Source organism: Falco peregrinus, chromosome 11, assembly GCF_023634155.1.
Source record: "Falco peregrinus isolate bFalPer1 chromosome 11, bFalPer1.pri, whole genome shotgun sequence".
In the NCBI taxonomy this organism is placed as follows: Eukaryota; Metazoa; Chordata; class Aves; order Falconiformes; family Falconidae; genus Falco; species Falco peregrinus.
This window is the reverse complement of record NC_073731.1, coordinates 19,394,266-19,414,263: the sequence shown is the minus strand read 5'-3', so window position 1 is coordinate 19,414,263 and position 19,998 is coordinate 19,394,266. Positions and strand designations below refer to the sequence as shown.

The following is a 19,998-nucleotide window of genomic DNA, read 5'->3' as shown; positions in this document are numbered from 1 at the left end:
TGGAATAGCCTTTTCTGATTGTTCCAGAAGAAGAGCAAGCACTCATGCTCTAGGAAGTGTTTTCTGAGAATTCCTGCAGGCTGAGGAGTTCTTAGTCATGCCAAACATTTGGCTAATGATGACTTCTTGGGCTGATTTTCCACTAGCAATGGGTAAATTTAATAGAGTTCAGTGGTTTCATTCATTATAGTAAAGGATGTTTATCAAAACCTTACCCAAGGTTCTGTGAGATAGAAATCTTCTGAGATTAGATACTTGGCAAACTGTTGCTTAAGCTGCAGGAAATTGGGTGTGATCATTTCATTATGAACCAATTTGATTGCTGGCTATCTCTTTGTTATTCAAGCGAAAACCTGCCAGAAGATTTACCAAATGCTGCACTAGATGTTGATCTCAGTTCCGTGATATAATTCAGTCCACTGATTTCAACTGAAGCAGGGCAAAACCGGGACCATCACTTCTTTGTGAGAGTACTTACTGGGTTGTACAACTAAGAGCATTGCAAAGGTCTTTCGGGACAGGGAGTAGCGCTTGTAACCGATGAAATTCTATTTGCCTTACTAACATCACAGTCGTGGTATTGAAATGGTGGTTTTCTCAGCCTGCTGTGGTTTGAAACACTAGCTTTAATTTCACAGCAGTTGACCTTGATCATGCAAGACAATAAGCAGCGGCACCATGGAAAAGTCCCAGAATACAATTCTCTTTAAAAGAAGCAAAACAAAATCTGATCCACTGGTAATCTTAGAAGGTATTTAATCTAGTAGGAGAGATGATGGCTTCAACAGCAGTGTTTAAAAACTACCCATGTGCCAGTCCTAATGATTTTCAAGTACAAGAACTGAAAACATTAAATTCCCAAATAACTTTTTACCCCTTTGAAATGCCTTATCTTATAAGAAATGAGTTTGATCTATAGATAAATACTGAACATGGCTGGGCTTTGAGACTTCCATTTTTCCAGACTAGATTCATATAAGCACACATTTTTAGCACAGCGCATGCATGAATAAGCACCAGGAAGGCTGTGCAAATGCCACGTTTCTATTCTACTCCTTTTTAAAGCACATTCCATACTTGTGAAAGCTGCTAGGTTGATGAGCAAGAAAGGCAGTACAGTTCTGTGGCCTTATATTCTGCTTTATAATGACAGTTCAAACATATTTTATTTTTTCCCTCACCTTGTCCCATTAATATGGGTGAATGAAAAGGGGAACTCTTCTACAGCTGATAGTCTTATTCTCATGCCTGTGCCATCTTTAGCACACAGTACTAGCGTGTGAGTAATATTTTGGGGAAGGAGAAATGGGCTTGCTTGCTTGTTGCCTCTGTTTGCGTGTGCACAAACAACTGATGAGCCGGCACACTGAGGCTCTTAGTAAAGCTTCCTAAGTGTATGCTCCAGCCTGCCCATGCTGGTGAGGCTGTTAAGAACGTGCTTAACTGTAATCAGATGTTCAAATTCAAAAGGATTTAAACATCTGCTTCTCATTAAGTGCATGCTTAAGAGCTTTGCTGAATCAGGGCCTTAGCCATTAGGAAATAAACAGAGACCACCAACTTATTTTACATATACTCTTGAAGAGTGTTGAGATAGATAGTAATGACTTTCAGTCAGTACCGACCAAAGTTGGCTTTGAACTGCTGACCTAGAGGTGAAAGGCTTGTATCCTATTACCAGTCCCTGGGGTAAACCAGTCTTACTTGTTTTCAAATATTAATGAATTAAGTCAAATCAAAATGTAGCCCCATTGATTGCCTTTTCCTCATATTTTTCCTGTGTCAGCATCAGTAACTGATGCTGCTGTAGAAAATCTTCAGGAATCAGTGCTGCCCGCATTTCTCTGGTTTAAGTCACTTGCACTGTAAGCAGTCTTAATAACTGAAACAGTTGGTTAGTTTCTAAAAATATTTAGAAATGGACCTTTCTACAAATGTTGATAGTAACTGTTCATCAAGGGAAACATACTTGGGTGTAGGGCCTAATGAATTATTTAGGTATCTGTTCTTGCGATATGCAGACATAACTCTCAGTGACACTAATAGGAGATTCATATGCATGCCAGGAGCAGGGAAAATCCTTGGAGAGTATTTAGACAATATTCCTTGAAGGATTGGGGGGGGGGGGGGGGGGGGGGAGGCAGGGAGGAAATATCATTGATGCAAACATGAATTTGTCATTTTTCCACAGAGGATATGTGTGTTTTTATTTTAAAAAGACAGTGGGAATCATTAACTAACAAATATTTTAAATTCTGTTTGCATTTCTAAAGGCAGAACTTAGATGAAGGCCACACACAGACCCCCAAGTGAAAGTGGAGGCACACTAAAATTAAAGAAAAGCAAATGCTCCTGGTAAGTGCTCTTGTGAAAATTTTTACTTTAGTCTTGAGTATTTGACTTTTGGGAACCTTTATTTCCTATGAAAGAAGGCTTACTGAATCACAGGTATTATCTGAAATCTGGGGGGCTATTTCTTTATCATTGGATACAGGATGCATATCTGATACAATGATTCAAGTTTTGAGTGGCTCTGGTCAGATATTGCAAAGGCCCATTCCAAACAGGACTTGCTCAGTTTCTGGGTGACCTATGCACAATGGTGTCTTGTGCACACAGGACTTTGGTGACCCAGAACAGGTCAACAGACCGGGAACATCTGGAGCCTAAACCCTGGCACAACTGCAAACGCAGAAAAGATTCAGGTACTATGGCAAGAAATGCAGATATTTTCATTTTTCCTTCAGTCTTTAAGTCATCCTAACATCTCAGAGAGCCATCCTTCCAGTAATGCTGTATCAGAAGAAATTCAGTCTGGTATGATAGAAGTGGCTGTCAAAAATCATGGTAGTATCAAAATGGCATAGTCCATTCCCTGCCTCTGCTTCTTCTCCTCCCTGGAGCTATCCTGCCCTGTGCAGCTCATCCAAGGTGTTCTCCAACTTTACCACATGTGGGTCCAAAAATCCTCAAACTTAGCTGGACCACTGTGCTTTGCTCCTAAAACTGGGTATTTGGCACCGGAAAGAACAGCTTTCTAAATAGGATTTCTTGGAACTTTTGGCCTTTTTTGTTTTTTCTTGCTTTTCCCCTAGCCTAGGCTGTGTTCTGCCACAGCTGAGCAGGGACTGAGAAGGCAGGGGATGGAGGGAGCTGTTTTAGCTCAGGTCCATGTTTGTTTGCCTTTTCTGCATTTTGAAACCGAAGTCCTCTGCCCTGCTGTATATTTGTGGGAGTTTAGTGTGTATTATGAACCCTTCCTGTAAATCACATCGCAGGGCAGGTTAATTTGGTTTGCAGGAGGAACTGTGATGCCATTTCTAAATGCTTCTGGCAAACGGCAGCAAGTAATCTGCAACCCTGAGAAAGTTATCACGGCCTTTTTTCCCTGCTGCACACCTGTCAGGAGGGCCACACGCCGGGAATCGTCACCCTGAGCTTCTCCTGGGTTCCTGGCTCTGCGAGGAGTCTGGCCTTTGCTAATCTTAGCGGTTGTGTGAAATGTGATGAGGCACACAACTTCCAGACAGAAAAAACAACTCTAAGTGGGTAGTATTTTGTTACTGTAAACACTTTCCATCGGTTCTGGAAAACCACAAAAATAATGTTAATGCAAAATTACTGGAAAGCAAAACTCATTAGAAGTTGTCCCAATAAAAAAAATAAGTCACAGCAAACCAGTGAACATTTCTTAGGAGAAGAACAAAATGTAAAAAGACCAAGCCAGAATTTCCAGGTGATATGTAAATTGATTACTAAAAACATTTTAATTAATTAAAGACTGAATCAGTACTTCACAAAAGCTATCTTGAAAATTTACTATCTTATCTTGACAGCATGTCATTTGCAATGGAGAAAATTACCAAGCCCAGAGCAGAGGATAAGGTCTTGCCTATAGGCATGCAAATATTTCTAGGAATTCAGGTTTCTTTGCAGGTAGAGACTGCAGTTTACTTTAGCTCCACTCATTTTCCAAAAACCTTCAAAAGGTTGATAAATTCCTTCCTCCCAGCTATTTTATCATATTTTATATACTGCTGAAGATATTTACTGCTTTCTCCACTGTTGGATTTTTCAGGTTGACATAACAGAACATGTCATTGCTTTAAAAATGGACTTTCTAATGAGGACTGAAAAACCTTTTTATGAGCTGTTGGTTTGGTTGTGCTGGATCACTAGATTCAGTTCTGGGTTGTGACTTGTATTTACTTTAAAATGTCTTTTCACTATAGTTCAGAGAAAAATGAGCAAGCCTGTGTGTGTGGGGGGCGGGAAATCACAAATCAAGGACAGTAAAACTGGGTTTGGATCTTTTTTTTTGGAAAACAAACATTTCTACGAGTAAGGTGATGTTTTTATTAAAATGTTTTAGGTTTTAGTTAAAAGAAAAAAAAAAGTCTCCGTTCTGCACAAGCCAATTTGTTTTTGGTTTTGGCAAACAAACACTCCTCTTTTTCAAAACTAAACATAAATTTTACAAGGTCCTTTGTATAAGCAGGTGTTTATTCACTTTCATTGCCTGCTACCTATTTCAGTCTTCATGGTACTTTGCTCTATAAAAAAACACAAACATTGCAGAGTAACTAAACTGGAGACTCAAAACATTTCCACTCACTGTGCAGTAATGCCTTGCTCTGCTCTGGGACTGATGGCTCCAAAACGAAGGCAAATACTGAAGGAAGAAACACTGAGATTTCTAAGGATCCAAGGAGCACTTTAACTAGAGTGGAATGTTTGGTGGCTCTAAAACCCCTTCTTCAGGCAGAGATACAACAGCGCCAGGTAGGACAGCCTGTTAGCCCAGTCATTTTCATTTTGTGAACAGAAAGACATACGTTTAACTGTCAGTGAAGGTAAGGGAGGTCGTTTGTAACCAAAATGGGTTGTTTTTTCAGGGCTTAGGGTCGACATCAACCTAGGTCAACTAGGGCAGCACCTACTTGCATGCATAAATATTGATGTCCTTTAACTAAGTGAAAAAACATTATACTACAAAGAGATAGGGAAGAGGGACAGGTCTAATTAATTTCAGTCAATCCTGATCAAAGGTGCCTGTGTATCTTTGTGAGCCCTCCTGTCAGAGAGCTGCCTGATGGGCGAGGGGATGCTCCACTGTCAGACCTGCTGTTCTTCTCCAGATCCCATGCCCTCCTCTGCAGCGGCAGCACACCGGGAATGTGCTGGAAGCAGGAGGAAGGCAGGACACCCCAAGGCACCCAGAAGGCTCAGCAAACCCACGAAGGCACAGCACCCTTTGCTGCTGCGCGGGGGAGGAGGAGACACAGCCCCTGCTGACCGGGGCCACAGTCCCCTCGGCAGCCACTGAGTTTATTTCTTTGCAGAAAGAATCTGAATGTACCCTCACTGAATTTGGTCTGAGAGGGCTTTTTCAGGGTGAGGGGTTTACTCAAACCCGCTTTCTAGCTGGGGCTTTCAATGGGTTTGGTCTAGGTTTCCTTAACAAAGATATATGCTGGGATTAAAGGATCTTGAGTTAACCTCCCTGGCTTATTTAAAATGCACTCTTTGTAAAATACACATCAAAAGTGTCATGAACTCTCTTTCAGTCTGGTGGCATGGAGGGTGGAGAAATGTTATAAACAAAGTATTACAGGGTAAATTGTAATCTAAGAGGCAACCTTTTTTTCCCATAGAAGGCAGCTGAAACCGAAAATTCCCTCCCTTAGCTGCAGAACTGTGCCGAGGAAGATAACATCTTATTGATTATCACTTTTGTTATGGCTACTTCAAATCAGTATTTTCCCACCCTTCTGGGAAAACAGGTTGGACATTTTATATGCTTTCTGTGCAGTTGAGGTTTGCTGAGCACTGCTGTTTGCTGCTGTGAGAGGAAGCTGCAGGTGGCTTGCAGGTTGGCAACGTATGCCGGCACTTAACCCTGCTCAGCTTCTGTAGTTTGGCCCTTTGGGGCTAAGGATTCACTGACATCTATTTATCTTATGGCAGTTCCCAAGACACTCCCTTAAATACCAGCCACTGGTTGTGCTTTCCGACACTTGTCAAATAACAGATTTGGAACAAATTGTGTAGAATTACTAGTGGCACAAATGCAATGCATAATTATCTACCTAGCTACCAGAAGACAATGATAATTATGTTTTGTGTTTTAAATCATACAGTGGAGATGGCTACATTTCTTTATAGTTCTAGTGTTGTTATGACCATAATAACACTTTAGGCTTCTAGTTCAGAAAGGTGGGTTAACCTTTTTTTTTTTTATTTTCTCTGTACACCCCCCACCTCCCCCCAGAAAATTATAGCCTAAGTAGCAGAAGGCAAGTAAACACCTTACTTTACACATTGGCAGTTGCATTACAACAGGACACAGAGCAATAGCTGCACATCCTGGAAAATATATTTGCATAGTTGAATTGGAGTCTATGCAAGGTGGACGAGGTTTCGACTAAGGGGTGGGGAATTAGTCCCGTAACAATATTAAATTTTTGTGTTTAAATATCCTACATAGTCCATGCACTAAAAAAGTACTTCTTGCCATGATTTGAAATGGCAGTGTTTGCATATTGAATACTCAGCAGTATTTTAGGGAAAGAATGGGTACAATATGGTAACTGCAGCTGTGAGAGGGAAGGATATGAGCTGTCAGTTGGCCCAGCTAGCCCTTATGGCAAAGATGTCAAACTGTGCTGCTTCTCACCCTTTACACATGTCACACTATCTACTGTTGCTGTTTATTTGTTGAAATTTTGGTCAGAGCTTTGGGACCTTCATCCCACCTGCTCCTTTTCTCAGTGCATCAGATGCGCTTTTGCATCTGTGGCCGTGTAATTTGTTCCTGTCTGTTAAGAGCGCGCTCTCCAGTCCCCGGGCACAGCTTACTGGCCAAGAAGTCACCGGTGAGAGTGGAAGCCATATGGAATCAAACTCATTTGTTTTTCTGCTTCGTAACAATGTTTATCTGAAACAGTTTCTGGGACCTGATGTTAACATGGCTCTGGTGCTGGGGTGGATGCTAGGGTGGAATTGTCAGAATACAAAATAATTTTGTTCCCCAGAAAATGGCTGACGAAATCATTCCAACTGTGGAGAAAGAAATGAAATGAGGAATGGAAATTACCTTCTATCTGAAGGACTGAATGGGAATGATCATGGGGGTAGGGGAGCCCCAACCCAAAGTATTGTACATAAGTCCCCACTCACAGGCACATGCAGACACAGTGTGCTCAGGAGCTGATATTGAGCAATGAAAGGTGTAAGATACTGCTGATAATGATGCTGTTTCAGGACCTCAAGAGCAAACTTGCATATGGGATTATCAAGATGTTTTTTTCTCCCGTAAAGTCACCATCCCTGTTGTGAAATGATGTTTTGAATTGAGAGGCTGATGGTTCACTGCAGCTTCCTGGGTGACATGTATATATATATTTTTTTGTAATTTTTTTCATCTATCTCACCTGTTTGATGCCTTAATCATTCCCATGTTAGAAACAGGTTTTCTGTTTGCTCTATAACTCCATCTTGGCAGGGATGTAGCACAACTCCATGTAACTCCTTGTAACTTTATAAGGTCACGTTTTAATAAGTAAATGTACTCACTCCTTTGCCATCTGTGGGTGATGAACACCTGCATTAGGAGAGCACCAAATTTTTTCCAAAGTATTCTTGAATAGACTTCTGAATAGAAGTATCTCCTACATCTCAAGATATGTGAAAACAATAGTCCCACAGAGTCAAAGACACTGTATTATGAAATTTAAACGTGTCTTGCTTACATGGGTCTTAGGATAAATCCTTTCTTTCTTTCAGCTGTGAAATCCCTGAAAGAAATCATTCCAGCAGAGCCATTACAATTAATTCTATTATGTAAACCTGTAGTTTCAAATTTTCATTAAACTGACAAATGGTTCCTCAGAGTCATTTTCTAAATTACAAAATACATCTTAGCTGTTTGAAAAGGCCTGCTGTCACACACTACCCTGTAACATAGGACTATATTAGCAGGGTGAAATTTAGTCCTCAGCCAGGATTTTTAAGGAGCTATGTTAGGTGCTGATGTCTGAGCCTAGTTTTAAAATACTTAGGATCCACGGGAGTTGATTCCTATATAGGAATTTAGGGGGGAAAATTCCCATCTTTATCAGGGCACTAGGAAAACATTAGTGTTTAGAACAAAAAAAAAAATAAAAATTGTGGCACAAATTGCTAGGTAACGTTAATATCAGAAAATAAGTTTTGTGTCGGTCTTTCCTGGCAGTCCTAAGTATATCTACCCCTCCAGCAAAGCTCCTGATTTGCCTGGGCCAGTGCTAAGGTAAACTCAGCACCATGGGTCCTGGTGGAACCCCCCAGAAGCGGCAGAGGTGCCATTATACAGGCAAGCATGGGAATTTAGCTGAATGGCCTCCTAAAGAAATCAATAATCAGATCATTCCAAAAGAACTGTTTAACAAAACCCTGGATAAAATGACAGATTACTTACAACTTTGGTTTAAAGCATTTATGCTGATAATTAAGAATAACAGACAAAGAGTATTAAGTAAAGGAGAGCAAACATCTAGCCAGTCATTAAAAGAATGGAATTTTTCTAATCCTCTTACAAAGATGCTGTTTTGGGTCAAAGTCCCTTTCTGCATAAAGCAGCCACACCACATTTTTTAAGTCAATGAAGAGCTGAGAGCCATAGCCCAGATCCTCAAAAGTACTTTAAGCAGACAACTCCCACTGAGAGACAAGCATTTAAATTAATCTGGCGACTTGGGTCCATGAGATGAATAAAGAGGGTTTAGTTCACACTGTATTGCATAGTAAATAATTCTGTAGCCAAATTAATTTGATATACAAGAAATTTACCAATGCTTTATTGGCTGGAAGTTTTCATATTCTGTATCATACATGTTTTATCTCAGGGTTAAGAAATTCTGAGAAGTGCTTTTTATTAGGTTAAACTGACAGATTTTATTTCATACAGAGCCACATTTATAGACAACATCTGGTCTTTACATTTAGTCTCTTTTTTGTTCACCAATGATTTTTCCTGGGAAAGAGCGTGTGTTTGTTTCTGTCTGCCTCACAAGTAACTTTGAATCTGCACAATAATGTCAAATTTACATTTTTATTTCTTAGGTGCTTGTGAGTCCCACTGAAGCCTCACGGTCTACTTGTGCTATTCTGATCATTAATAAATACTCTTAATTGCAGTTGTCTTCCTTTGAGTCCTTTTGACCTCTTATAGGATCTGTGAGGCAGTAAGGTTCAGTAGAAGATCCTACAATAATAATCTCAAATCTTATTCAATTAGGCCTCCTTGGAAGACATTGTTTAATGAGTTGGAAGGACCTCAAGTTCTACTTCTAGCCTATCAAACCCAATAACAACTCCCTAAGTCTCATAATTAACCTTCCCCTTGGCAACTTCTTCCACGCTTTGTGATGCCTTGTTCGAAGTCTCTGTCTGAAATGTCTTTCACTCTGTTTATTGCTCACATTGGAAGGGAGATGTCTCTGCCTCTGTAGGACCTATAAACCTGGCTGTACCGGCCAGAATAGTGGAGCAGATGGCAATGTACCTCTTTTCTCAGTATCTCCTGTACTTACTGATGCAAATGCAGCGTGTGCGAGCAGCAAGGTCCAAATACTCCTGTCTTAGGCTGTGTGCAACACACATGACCAGGTGGTGGTATGGTCTGCTGCTCTGAGAAATGCTCCCGGTAGGGGTTGTAAGCTGTTGAAGAGCACACTTGCCAGTAGTGCTTTTTCTTTTTAGGTATAGGCAATTAAGCAAACATTCTTATTTCAGAGAAGGGGCTTGGAACTCTGGAGAGAACAAGACTAACGTTTTCAAAACTGCTGTCTCATTGTACCAGTGTTTTGGTACAGCCCTTGGTATTCAGACGTGATGTGAGTTGCTTAAAATCGTCTAAGCTACAAGAACAATTCAAATGTTCTCAGCCAAATAAACAGATGTAGGGGCAGGTATATGAAAGTTATATTTAAGTTGTATGGGATTTTGCTCTTTGGCAACATATAGTGCGTATATACACACTGATAGCAGACATCACTGATCCTTATCAGGAGAAATGGAATTGAGCAAGTCCATGGAAACTGAAGCGAGGCCTCAATTTTCTGCAGTTAGTACAATCAGAATAGTAAAAATACCTTCCCCCCCCCCCCCCCCCAATTTCATGCAACAGGTTTTGTGCTGAAAAGCTGATGGTCCATTTTTTTTTTTCTCAAGACTTTTTTCCTTGCTAAAATTAATTCCCTATGGTGAATTAAGGAGTAAACAAGAGGCAGACCCATTTGGTGTGAGTAAAAGGAGAAGTGAGTTGATTCTGATTTTACATACCACAATTATCTAGGGCTCTTGTGAGCTAAATCTTGTCATGTAACGTGTTATATCCCCAGGAAAACAGAAGGGAAAAGCACTTTTTGATCTGAATGTAGCTAGTTTGTGTCACATAACAACACTATAGAGGGCTGTGGCTTTACATGCTAAACTGCTGTGACAGATGGACTATATTATATCCTATAGGTATGCAATTTTTCTTTGTAGCTGGCTGCCTTTTGACCCTGAGTTCAGGACAATAATGTATTAATGTCTCTGTGCACTCGGCCTATTTCCTGGATTAGCTTTTGTTTTAAAACAGGAGCTATTCCTAGTTATTTTACTTTTGCCACCTTCTCCTCCTTTTTCTCCTCTTTTTTTTTCTTTTTTTTCTTTTTTTTTCCCAGAAACTAGCTAATACAATAATGATTCAGGTGATAACTTAGGACTAGGTTAGTGATGCTAAGTTTCCCACTCCACCCCCATCTCTAGCCTCTCTAGACCAAGTTACATCATCAACTGTGCAATGTAGGAGGATAGCAGATTTCAGGCTACCAATAACAATATGATTCAAGGTGTGTAATGAATTCTGTAATTAATTCTATTAACAGATAACCTGGTGCTTAATTAGCGAGTCATTCAGAATCAATATATACAGTAAGCTACATTTCATATAAGATACACTTCTGAGAGTCCTTTAGAAAGGTACCATTTTTCCTTTTGAAAAAAAATATCCATAGCTGTATTCTGTCAGGTATTGATTAGCAGTTAGCCCTGAGGATGCAGTGGAGATAATTGTGCAAAAAGTACCACAGCCTTTGAAAACCCAAAGTATATTTTCTCATGAAGCAATAACTTTGATGTCATAATTATGATTCTCTAACTAGCAGCGGACAGCAGGGAGAAGTCAGGCTCCAGCTGTGACTGCAAGCTGGTGCTGATACATACCTACCAGCTGCACAGGAATGAAGTTTTGCAAACAATTTCTACCACTGTTGCACAGACCTTGCTCCAGGTTCCTCAGCAACGTGGTTCCTGCTGTTGTTCAAAAAATGCAAGTATTAACAATGCAAATAACCAAATTTATCGCCTGGAGCCCTTAAAAAGTTGTCAAATCCAGCACTGTTCAGCAAATGCTCAGCATCCTTAGGCATCTTCATTTTCTTGTCTCAAGAGCTTAACTCTGAGGTGTGAAGTTCAGTTTTAATATTTTCCCCTTTGAGATGCTAATCAATTACAGGGCATAACCTGAGAGTGATTTATCTGAAAATATCTGTAATTCCCACATGAAAATGCTTTATTCAGGATGGGAAGAAAAAAAATCCACTCTCTGAACTGCATACACTAAACCTTATAGCACTTGGTGATCCTCTGGTAATGCTGCTCTGTGAAAGCATCTGGAGTCTCAGGGGGTTACTGGAGTGGTTTGAGATCATCAGAAATGTCCCCCTAGCTCAAGCATAGCTTATACTGCACTAGCCTTTAAGCATGATGCTATCTAGTTATGCAGATGATCCAGTGTTCTGGAAACCCCAGAACAGACCTGCTTTTCTTACCTGGCCCTGGCAGGCAGTAGTCAGCCAGCAATTAGAAAATTATATTTTGCCAAATACTGGAATTAAAATCACAAAGCGATAGAAGCCAAGTTTCTCTGAAATAAGTAAACATGCCAGAAAGATATGACTTTGAAAACTAAATAGGAAGCACATGCTGTTCTTTTGTTCTGCTCTGGGGTTTTTCTGTGCAGTGGTGGTGGTGTTTTAAATTCTTTTTCCAGTGCAAACAATGCAGATTGTTTAGATCATGCATATATAATGCATGTTAACTTTATAGTCTTGTATATAAAAAGTTAGTGTGGTATTGTGGGAATATTTTTGCACGATTTTCATCATTGCCAGTATACATCAAAAAATCAATTTCTTTTAGTTTTGAAGTAATAAGTGCAATGTGTATATGACATACTGGTCCTCCATCTAAACTCAGCATGTGCGTTTGGTTGCCATGTGTGAGAGGTGCTGATCTGTGACTAGAGCCTCACGCAGGGCAATATCTTAAGTCTCTGAGAAGACTGCACAGCACAGTTCAGCAAGCCTTTATTTGTTTATTCAAATTCAAGTTAGAATTGTAAAATGGTTTTGATTAGCTCCTGATGCTTTTAGATACCCTATCAAATGAGTAGATCTGGTGTAAGTTTAGAAAAGGCTCAAGGAATCTTATCCATTCTGTCAGTCTATAAGTAGTGTCTCGATTTGGTCCCTGATTTCAGAGAGGGATTTCTAGGCCAGTACTCAAGAGTATGAATATTGTTCAAGTAGTCAAGGCTATGTTTTTAGATCCCCAAGATCTGGTTAAATATCCTAAAGAATAACTTAACTAGACCTGTTATAACTCCAAGGCCAATAACATAATTCCTGAATGTACAGGTACTTGTAGTTGGGGAGAAAATTAAGATATTATTTATTATTATTTGGAATATCTTTGTGCTCAGATGCAAAAGAGAAAGGAAAGAAAAAAGAACTACATCTGTGCAAACCCTCTCCCCACAAAAACTCCCACACACCCTGCCTAGTGAGTGTCAAGCGGGTCTCTGCTCCAGCATCACAACTTTGGTCACCTGTGGGTTGTTTGTGTCATTTTTCAGTTTGTTTCACTTTATATCATTCCTTGCTGAGAGGCCACCATTATAGGCCTGACTTGAATACTGGAGTTATGAAGAAGAAAAAAAGTCACCCTGATGGAGAATAGATAGTGACAAAGACTTCATTCTCCTGTCCACACTATCAGCTGGGAGGGACCTGCTATCAGCAGTAACTGAGCCTTGAATCGCACGTTTTCAGTGCTGCAGGCGGGAGATGGTCTTGAGTTACAAAGCTAAGTCTCACATCAATTAAAGTCTGTGTGCACAGCAGCTGCATTCAGAAAGGTGGAAGAGATTTAATCTTCACCTTTCACCTTGGGTCAAAATACAAGGTTACCAAGACAGACTGTTATTAAAAATGGATTGTTTCTGCCAACTTAATGTTAAAAGTTTGCAGTTATTACGAATGCGCTTTATTACTTGCACCCTTTGTTAAGGGAACTTGCTGTTAAATAGCAAGGAAGTAATAAAACGGTTGAAAGGAACAAATAAATATTTATGCCAGACTTCCAAAGTCTGTAGCGGTTTTAGTCTTTCTTCTTGATAAAAATCAGAGAATTATTCTCTACTGCATCTTATTGGCAAGAAGGTGGATTTCTTCTGAGTATAAAAAGGCTCCCAAGATTGAACTGAAGGTGTACTTAGCTTGAATGGATATACAGTGGCAGCAAGATTTTATTTTAGTACAAATGCACATTTAAGAAACAAACCCTGTATGAAGCACTAACTTCTTAGCTGTACCTCAGAAATCATATGACCAAACTCAGATCACCACTGAGTCTCTGGGATTCTTTTATTGTTTTTCAGAGGAAGCTGAATAAAGCCCAAAGGGGAACATGTCGCTGATCTGTGTTGCCAAGATGCACTAAAGAGAAACAAGGTACGATTGATCACATTGGTATCTCATTTTCTTTTAGGTGTTGCCTCTGATTTTAAATTGAGACCAAGCATATTCCTATTCAAATAAACAAATTCCTATAGTTTTTGTGGCTCTTTGTGCATCTAAATGAAGAAATTGCCCCAGAGAGATAAATACAGATAATTTTTTGTGGTTTTATACAACCTATTTGCCAAAGTTTTGTGGAGAAATATTTAACTGCAAGAATATGTATGCATTCTAAAGATGGGGTCAAAACCTGTGTTTCATATGGGTAAAGGTCTGCCACTAGTAAAGTCAATTAAATCTTTGTCACTGACTTGGAAGGGCGTGAATGAGCTGCCTATGAACAAGGGAAACTCTTACTGTCATTAATTCACAGAAATTTTGTAATTCCAGTTTATGTTGTTAACCTCAGGTAGAGTAAAGCTGTCATAACAAAATATTAAAAGCAAGCTGTGCTTTTAGCAACTCTTACTCTAAGGATAATGTTTGGAATGCCAACTCAGTGAAGGAAGTTGAATTTAGGGAAGGAATTTTCATCTAATGTAGAAGTCAAACATACAATTTGGTGTGTCTGTTCATCGCTGGGTTCAATGGCACTCACACTGTGAATGTGTCCCTTTGAAAAAGTGATTCTGATTACACGTTAGTCCTCTGTACAAAGAGTGTATATTTCATGAGATGTGTGCACTGTTTGAGTTATAACCGAATGCGATTTTTAATGTATTCCAGATATGTTAAGCAGCAACTGAAGAAGTATGTGGAGCATGTTCTAGTTTTTGTTCTAACACACATGTATTTTATTTACAATGTGGAAAATATACAGTCATTGCAATAGTTATGCTCTGACATTTAGATTTTTTATTAAAAAACAATACCTTTATTAAAATTGCAGCAGTATTTTTAATTAATATTCTATTTAAACAATTATCTTGGTCTATTTACAGTTTGAATGATACAAATTGATACTGATCATCACTTGCACATTAAAAAAGTTTTGGCTCAATGGTTCCAGGTCTGGAATATGTCACAGAAAGCTTAAATACCTTGTGTCGTATGATGACTTTCATTCAAAAAAGAAATTTTCTTGCATATGTGGTATCTAATTGAAGGTTAAAAAAATATGAATTGAATGTAACTGTCAAAACGCCTAGTGTATAAAAACCTTAAAGATTTTAAAGCCCTAGATGTATCTTTTATTCATCAAAAGTCTCCATGTAGTCCTTGTGGCTGATGTCAGCTTTCAGTGTAAGGTAGATGGAACAAGCTTTCCCAATCCACTGTTGACACAATAAGGGGGGAAATCGTAGGTGTAGTTACTGTGTAATAGTCTCTCTACAGTGGTCTGCAAGGAGCAGCTTTGAAAATCTAGTGCACAGAAGGAAAAAGAAAAGAAAATGAAAAAGAGAGAAGAAGGGGAAAAGGGAAGGGGGGGGGGGCGGGGAATGAGGATGACACAATGGAGAAATTGCCTTGCATGTTATAAGCAATACAAAATAGCAATCCCATCTTTTCCAAAACTCCACTGTCTGCCTGTGCAGTGCTTTTGCGCTCAGCTTGCAAGCAGAAGGGGAAACCAAGTCCTGAAGGCACAGCAGTCTCAGTTTTGCAGTGACCTTCACTCAGAAGGTCTCCTGACCTCCTGGCTTTGGTGCAGCTCTGCCATACACCTCTCTCCATATGTTTCCTCTTGTCTCCACACAGGTACCATGATCCCTTGCCTACAACCTTATATAGGGCTGTTTCCCCAAGTCACCTGAAATAATACTGGCAGTGTGGAATACAAACACATTGCTGTGTACCACCTTATTAAACACAGATGTGGCTCTTATCTAGAGGCGGCTCACCTTCGTTTGCTTGGGTACTGGTATCCTACAAAATCTCTGTTGTGCTGCATTAGTGCAGTGGGGGCAAAGCCAGGCACAGCCTTGTGCAGCGGCTTTCTTAGGGGCTACACGGGCAGAGGGCAGAGGTGTTCCTCCAGTACTGACCTCCTCAGGAGTTAAGGTCAGAAGGTCAAATTATTTTTTTTTTGTTTGTACATAAAGTATGTTAAGTGCCAGACTTTGGAAGCCCTTAGGTAAGGTAATAATGCTTTGAAAAATTCACCTCCAAAATCTGAAAAGCTTTATCTATAATGTGAAAATATAACTGTTGCTACCTGTTGGTTCACTGATCTAGGAAGCCAAGGGTATTACACACCAGAATGTCAGAACCACTGGCAGAAATCCATGTAGCTGATGCTTTTCTGGGTTTGAGTGGGATTTTCTTGATGTTTGTTTTGAAGTGTCTCATTATCTGTGGTTAATGCATGTTTTGCTTCTAATGAGGGTCCTGATAAAAACTCGATTAGTCTGATTTTTTCTTTCATAACAATTTTAATACAAATTTGCTGATTTTGATTAGACTTCTAACATGACTCTTCTGCCAAAAATAGAGAGGTTGACAGAGATTTCATCAGTCCTTTATTCAATAGTGTTCCCTGGGCTGAGGGAAATTTAGGCACAAGTCTTTAGTCCAAATCAGGCAGAGGACAGCTCTGACCACCGGGCTTTTAACTGGGACAACGTGGGGGTCTCCTGAGTTTTTGGGGTTTTGCGTAAAACTTCAAAAGGCCGTATTTTTATCCGAACAGGGAACAGGAAAAGATTTTTCTTGAAAGCTGAAAAAGTTTCATGGTACAGAAACACCATTTCATATCCATATGTAATCCAGAATTGAGTTTGTCAGTGCAGTCTGAATTTTGGCTTTGATCTCTAAGAGAGAAAGACAGCCCATGAAAATACTGCTGAACTAAAAGAACATAAACAAGCCTAAAATACCACATTCTGATAGAGGGTGAAATGACATTCTGATGGAGTGTATCCTACCAAATCCAGGGCCCAGTGAATTCAACAGAGAGACTTATGGTGCAATAAAGGGACAATTTCAAAGCTCTGAAATTTGATTTCACTTTTTATCTAACCTTTATCAAAATTTCTTTGCGGGATTTCTAGTCTCATTATCTGATCCTTGGCATTTTGTTTTCCCAGAAGCATGGGCAGAACAAATAATTTCTTGGCAAAGACTGTATAAATCCAGTGGATTTCTCTAGAGCAATATTTTAATTTGATGAAAACCCTAGATGTATCTTAGCTGATTCTTGCTTACTAACAGGTTGACAGAGAGACAAATAACTCTGTGCCTCTCCACAAGTCATCTTCTGGAGAAGTGTGTGCCAACCATATTCCTTGCTGTACCTGCAAGGCAGCTTTGAGGGCTTTCATCCTTTATGAAATTGATGAGATCTCAGTTGCCTGGCTGCACTTGGCATGCAGGGCCCTGGAGCAGAAGATTGCTGTACCACTGCAAAAGCTGGTGTAACCGAGGCATTTTCCGCACACGTTGACAAATTCTGATAAGCCCAAAAGCCTCCCTCTGCTGATCCTTGATGAACCCTATAGGAAGAGATGTACCAGTATGGAAAATACGTTCTATGTATCTTAGTATGGATCTGTTGCCACCAGAATGTAAGAAAAGTATGTCTCAATTATCAAAAAAGCCATAAGAGCACACGGTCAGCAAGGAGCAATGGGGCTCTGAGTGACCTGAGATGGCTTAGTTATTATCTGCCTTTTACGCTGATTTTATTCATGGAAAATTTGTTTTTCTCTCTGTGCACCACAAATAACCACTCACCCAAAACATTAAATAATGAAATTCAAATGTACTGAGTTAATCACTGGAAAAGTGCTTCATCTGAAAACTCCGTGGGGGATCACATTTCAGAACACAAGTGTCCTTGTACAGTATGCATTTCCTCTTTGGTTCACAGGTTTGCTCATGCAGAGATTTAAAGTAATATTGAATTACTGCCTGAAGCCATGCCTGACTATCTTTTTCATTAATTACCTTCCATGGCTTTGGGACAGATTAACTGATAAATATATGAATCCCTAGCATAGTAACCTTTACCGTGTACTTAGAATAACTGATAGGCATGTAATCTCAGAATCTGTGAAAACCTTTTTCTTTCTTCCTATAGATTACTACTGTGCTCCTACTATCTGAGTTGCCTGTCCGTGCTGCTGTATTGTCTTTGCTAAAAGATGCTGCTAAATCACCAACTAGGACCTCTACAACAGACTTCTACAACAGTCCAAAAGGAAGATTGGTATGGCTTCTCAGAAAGTACTTTTGTTTCTTTTCTTCCTAGGTTAGTATGAAAGATGGGTGAAACTACATAATTCCCTGTGTTATCTTTTCTGGGCAACAGATGCTTCAGAGTAGTCTAAGAAATACAGATAGATGAAACAACTGTTTTTCTGTTGCCTTGGGTTTTTGGGTTTTTTGTTTGCTTTGTTTGTGCAAAGCATTTTAGCAAAATGCCTCAGAAACTGGTCATTCTGGAAGGGTAATCACACAGTCTTTCAAAAAAGCCTAGTTTGTTGCAGCTGGGGTTTATGTTTCTCTGACTTGCCCTTCAGCAAACTACCTGTTGCAAGTTATTTGACCAGTGTACCACCTCCTCCTATATGCAAAGATTACTCAGATTTTTAAATTTTTTAAATTTTTTAAATTTTGTGAGCGACAGTTCAGGTACTCATTCTGTGCATGGAGAGCTGTTCTTTTTTTTTTTTTTTTTCTTTAATTGTTTCTGATGGGTATTCTTACTGAATAATCTAGCTAGTGACTTAGACTGTATTACTGAACAGCAAGCTTGCTGGGGTTGCTTGAACCTTCCCACAAGTAATCCCAAAAGCTTTGCTTTAGGTCACCATTGCAAATCAAAAGAATCACTTGACTGAAGAAATCAAGTAAAGCCAGATATCAGTGTTATATATACAGAGTGAACTGAAATAATATGCTTGCATACTTGTTTCTAAGGCCTTCATATTGATGTATGTAATCTATTATTAATAATACGTGATAAGACCATCTATTCACCAGGGAACAAACTCAGATGAACAAATCTTTTCACTAATGCCATTGTGGCAGGTCAGTTTATATCTGTTCCTATGGACTGGATCTGAATTGGTTATCTATCCCTTTATCAGGTCCTCCGATAACCTCAGTCTCCATACCCACAGCATCTTTACCGTAGAGCTGCTCTCACATGTGCAGTATCTTTTTTACAATTGTTTTTGGCATGTGTAATCAAAACGACAGCTTGGAAGAAAAGGACAGAATATGAAAGGCATTTCAGGTGATGCTAGTGGAGGAAGAGGGAATTGCAGAATATTTTATTCCTCTGATAAAGCAGTGCTTGAAGGAGTCACAGTATTGCATACAGATAGGTAATTAAACAAATATAGACATGGAGCAGAAGATTCCAGGGCAAGATTCAGGGATGGGACTAAAAGAAATCGGATTTCAAGGATGGAATTCTTAATGCATTTGCTACTGATCTATTAAAAATTGTTTGTGAACTCCCAGCCACAACAGATTAGATCTAAACCTAAGGTTTGCCTCAATGTTTCTCCTCTTTGCCCACATAATTTTAGAGCTTCTTTTTCTTACTTTCATATAGCTTAAATAAGGTATTTATAATGTTGACTGAAAAAGGGGGGCACTACTCAGTTAAAAACATTAAATACCCAGTCTTCATAAATAAATCTGTGGATGGAAAAGTATACTGGAAGAACAGGAAAAACCAATTTTACTTTCAAAGCTTTAAATATAAAAGAGAACTATGGGGACGATAGAGCAATCGGAGTCTCTTTGGTTTGTTAATCTCCTTTGACACTGATACAGAATTTCCTTCAGTAGAGGACATTTAGAAAATTACCAACAAGGCTATGTATACCCCAGAAATATGGGGGTAGCATTAGTAGTCTATAGTTCCTTGGGGTGAAGAGAGCCTTGGCTTGCATGGCCAAGCAAGCAAGCCAGCTTTATAGCAACCTCTCTCCTCCTGAGCCTGAGTGCTCCTATTGCTAAGCATCTGTATAATTTATGCCTATAGGACTGCAATTCCTCAGAGTAATTTTTCTTCCATCTGTTCAGCTTGAATGGAGAACATTTGTTAAACGGTGTTTGGATGGATGTTGGCAGTAAAATGCATGCCCACCCTGATGTTAGGCTAGTTAACTGGTCTTTCTAGGCACAAAGCTGACATTGTTAGATGGCACAGAGCTTGAACAAGTACAAATATGAGAGCATGTTTTCTTCTTTTCTTATAAACTTGAGTATTCTTTCC

General features: G+C 39.5%; 1 long non-coding RNA gene across 1 annotated transcript; it reads left to right on the top strand.

The window, feature by feature from the left end:
• The first annotated feature begins 2,271 nt into the window (after positions 1 to 2,271).
• Positions 2,272 to 18,137, top strand: LOC114012534 (uncharacterized). The gene is made up of 3 exons (XR_003555037.2): positions 2,272 to 2,355; positions 13,748 to 13,820; positions 17,845 to 18,137. It is a non-coding gene; the product is annotated as an uncharacterized LOC114012534 (long non-coding RNA).
• Positions 18,138 to 19,998: the final 1,861 nt, after the last annotated feature.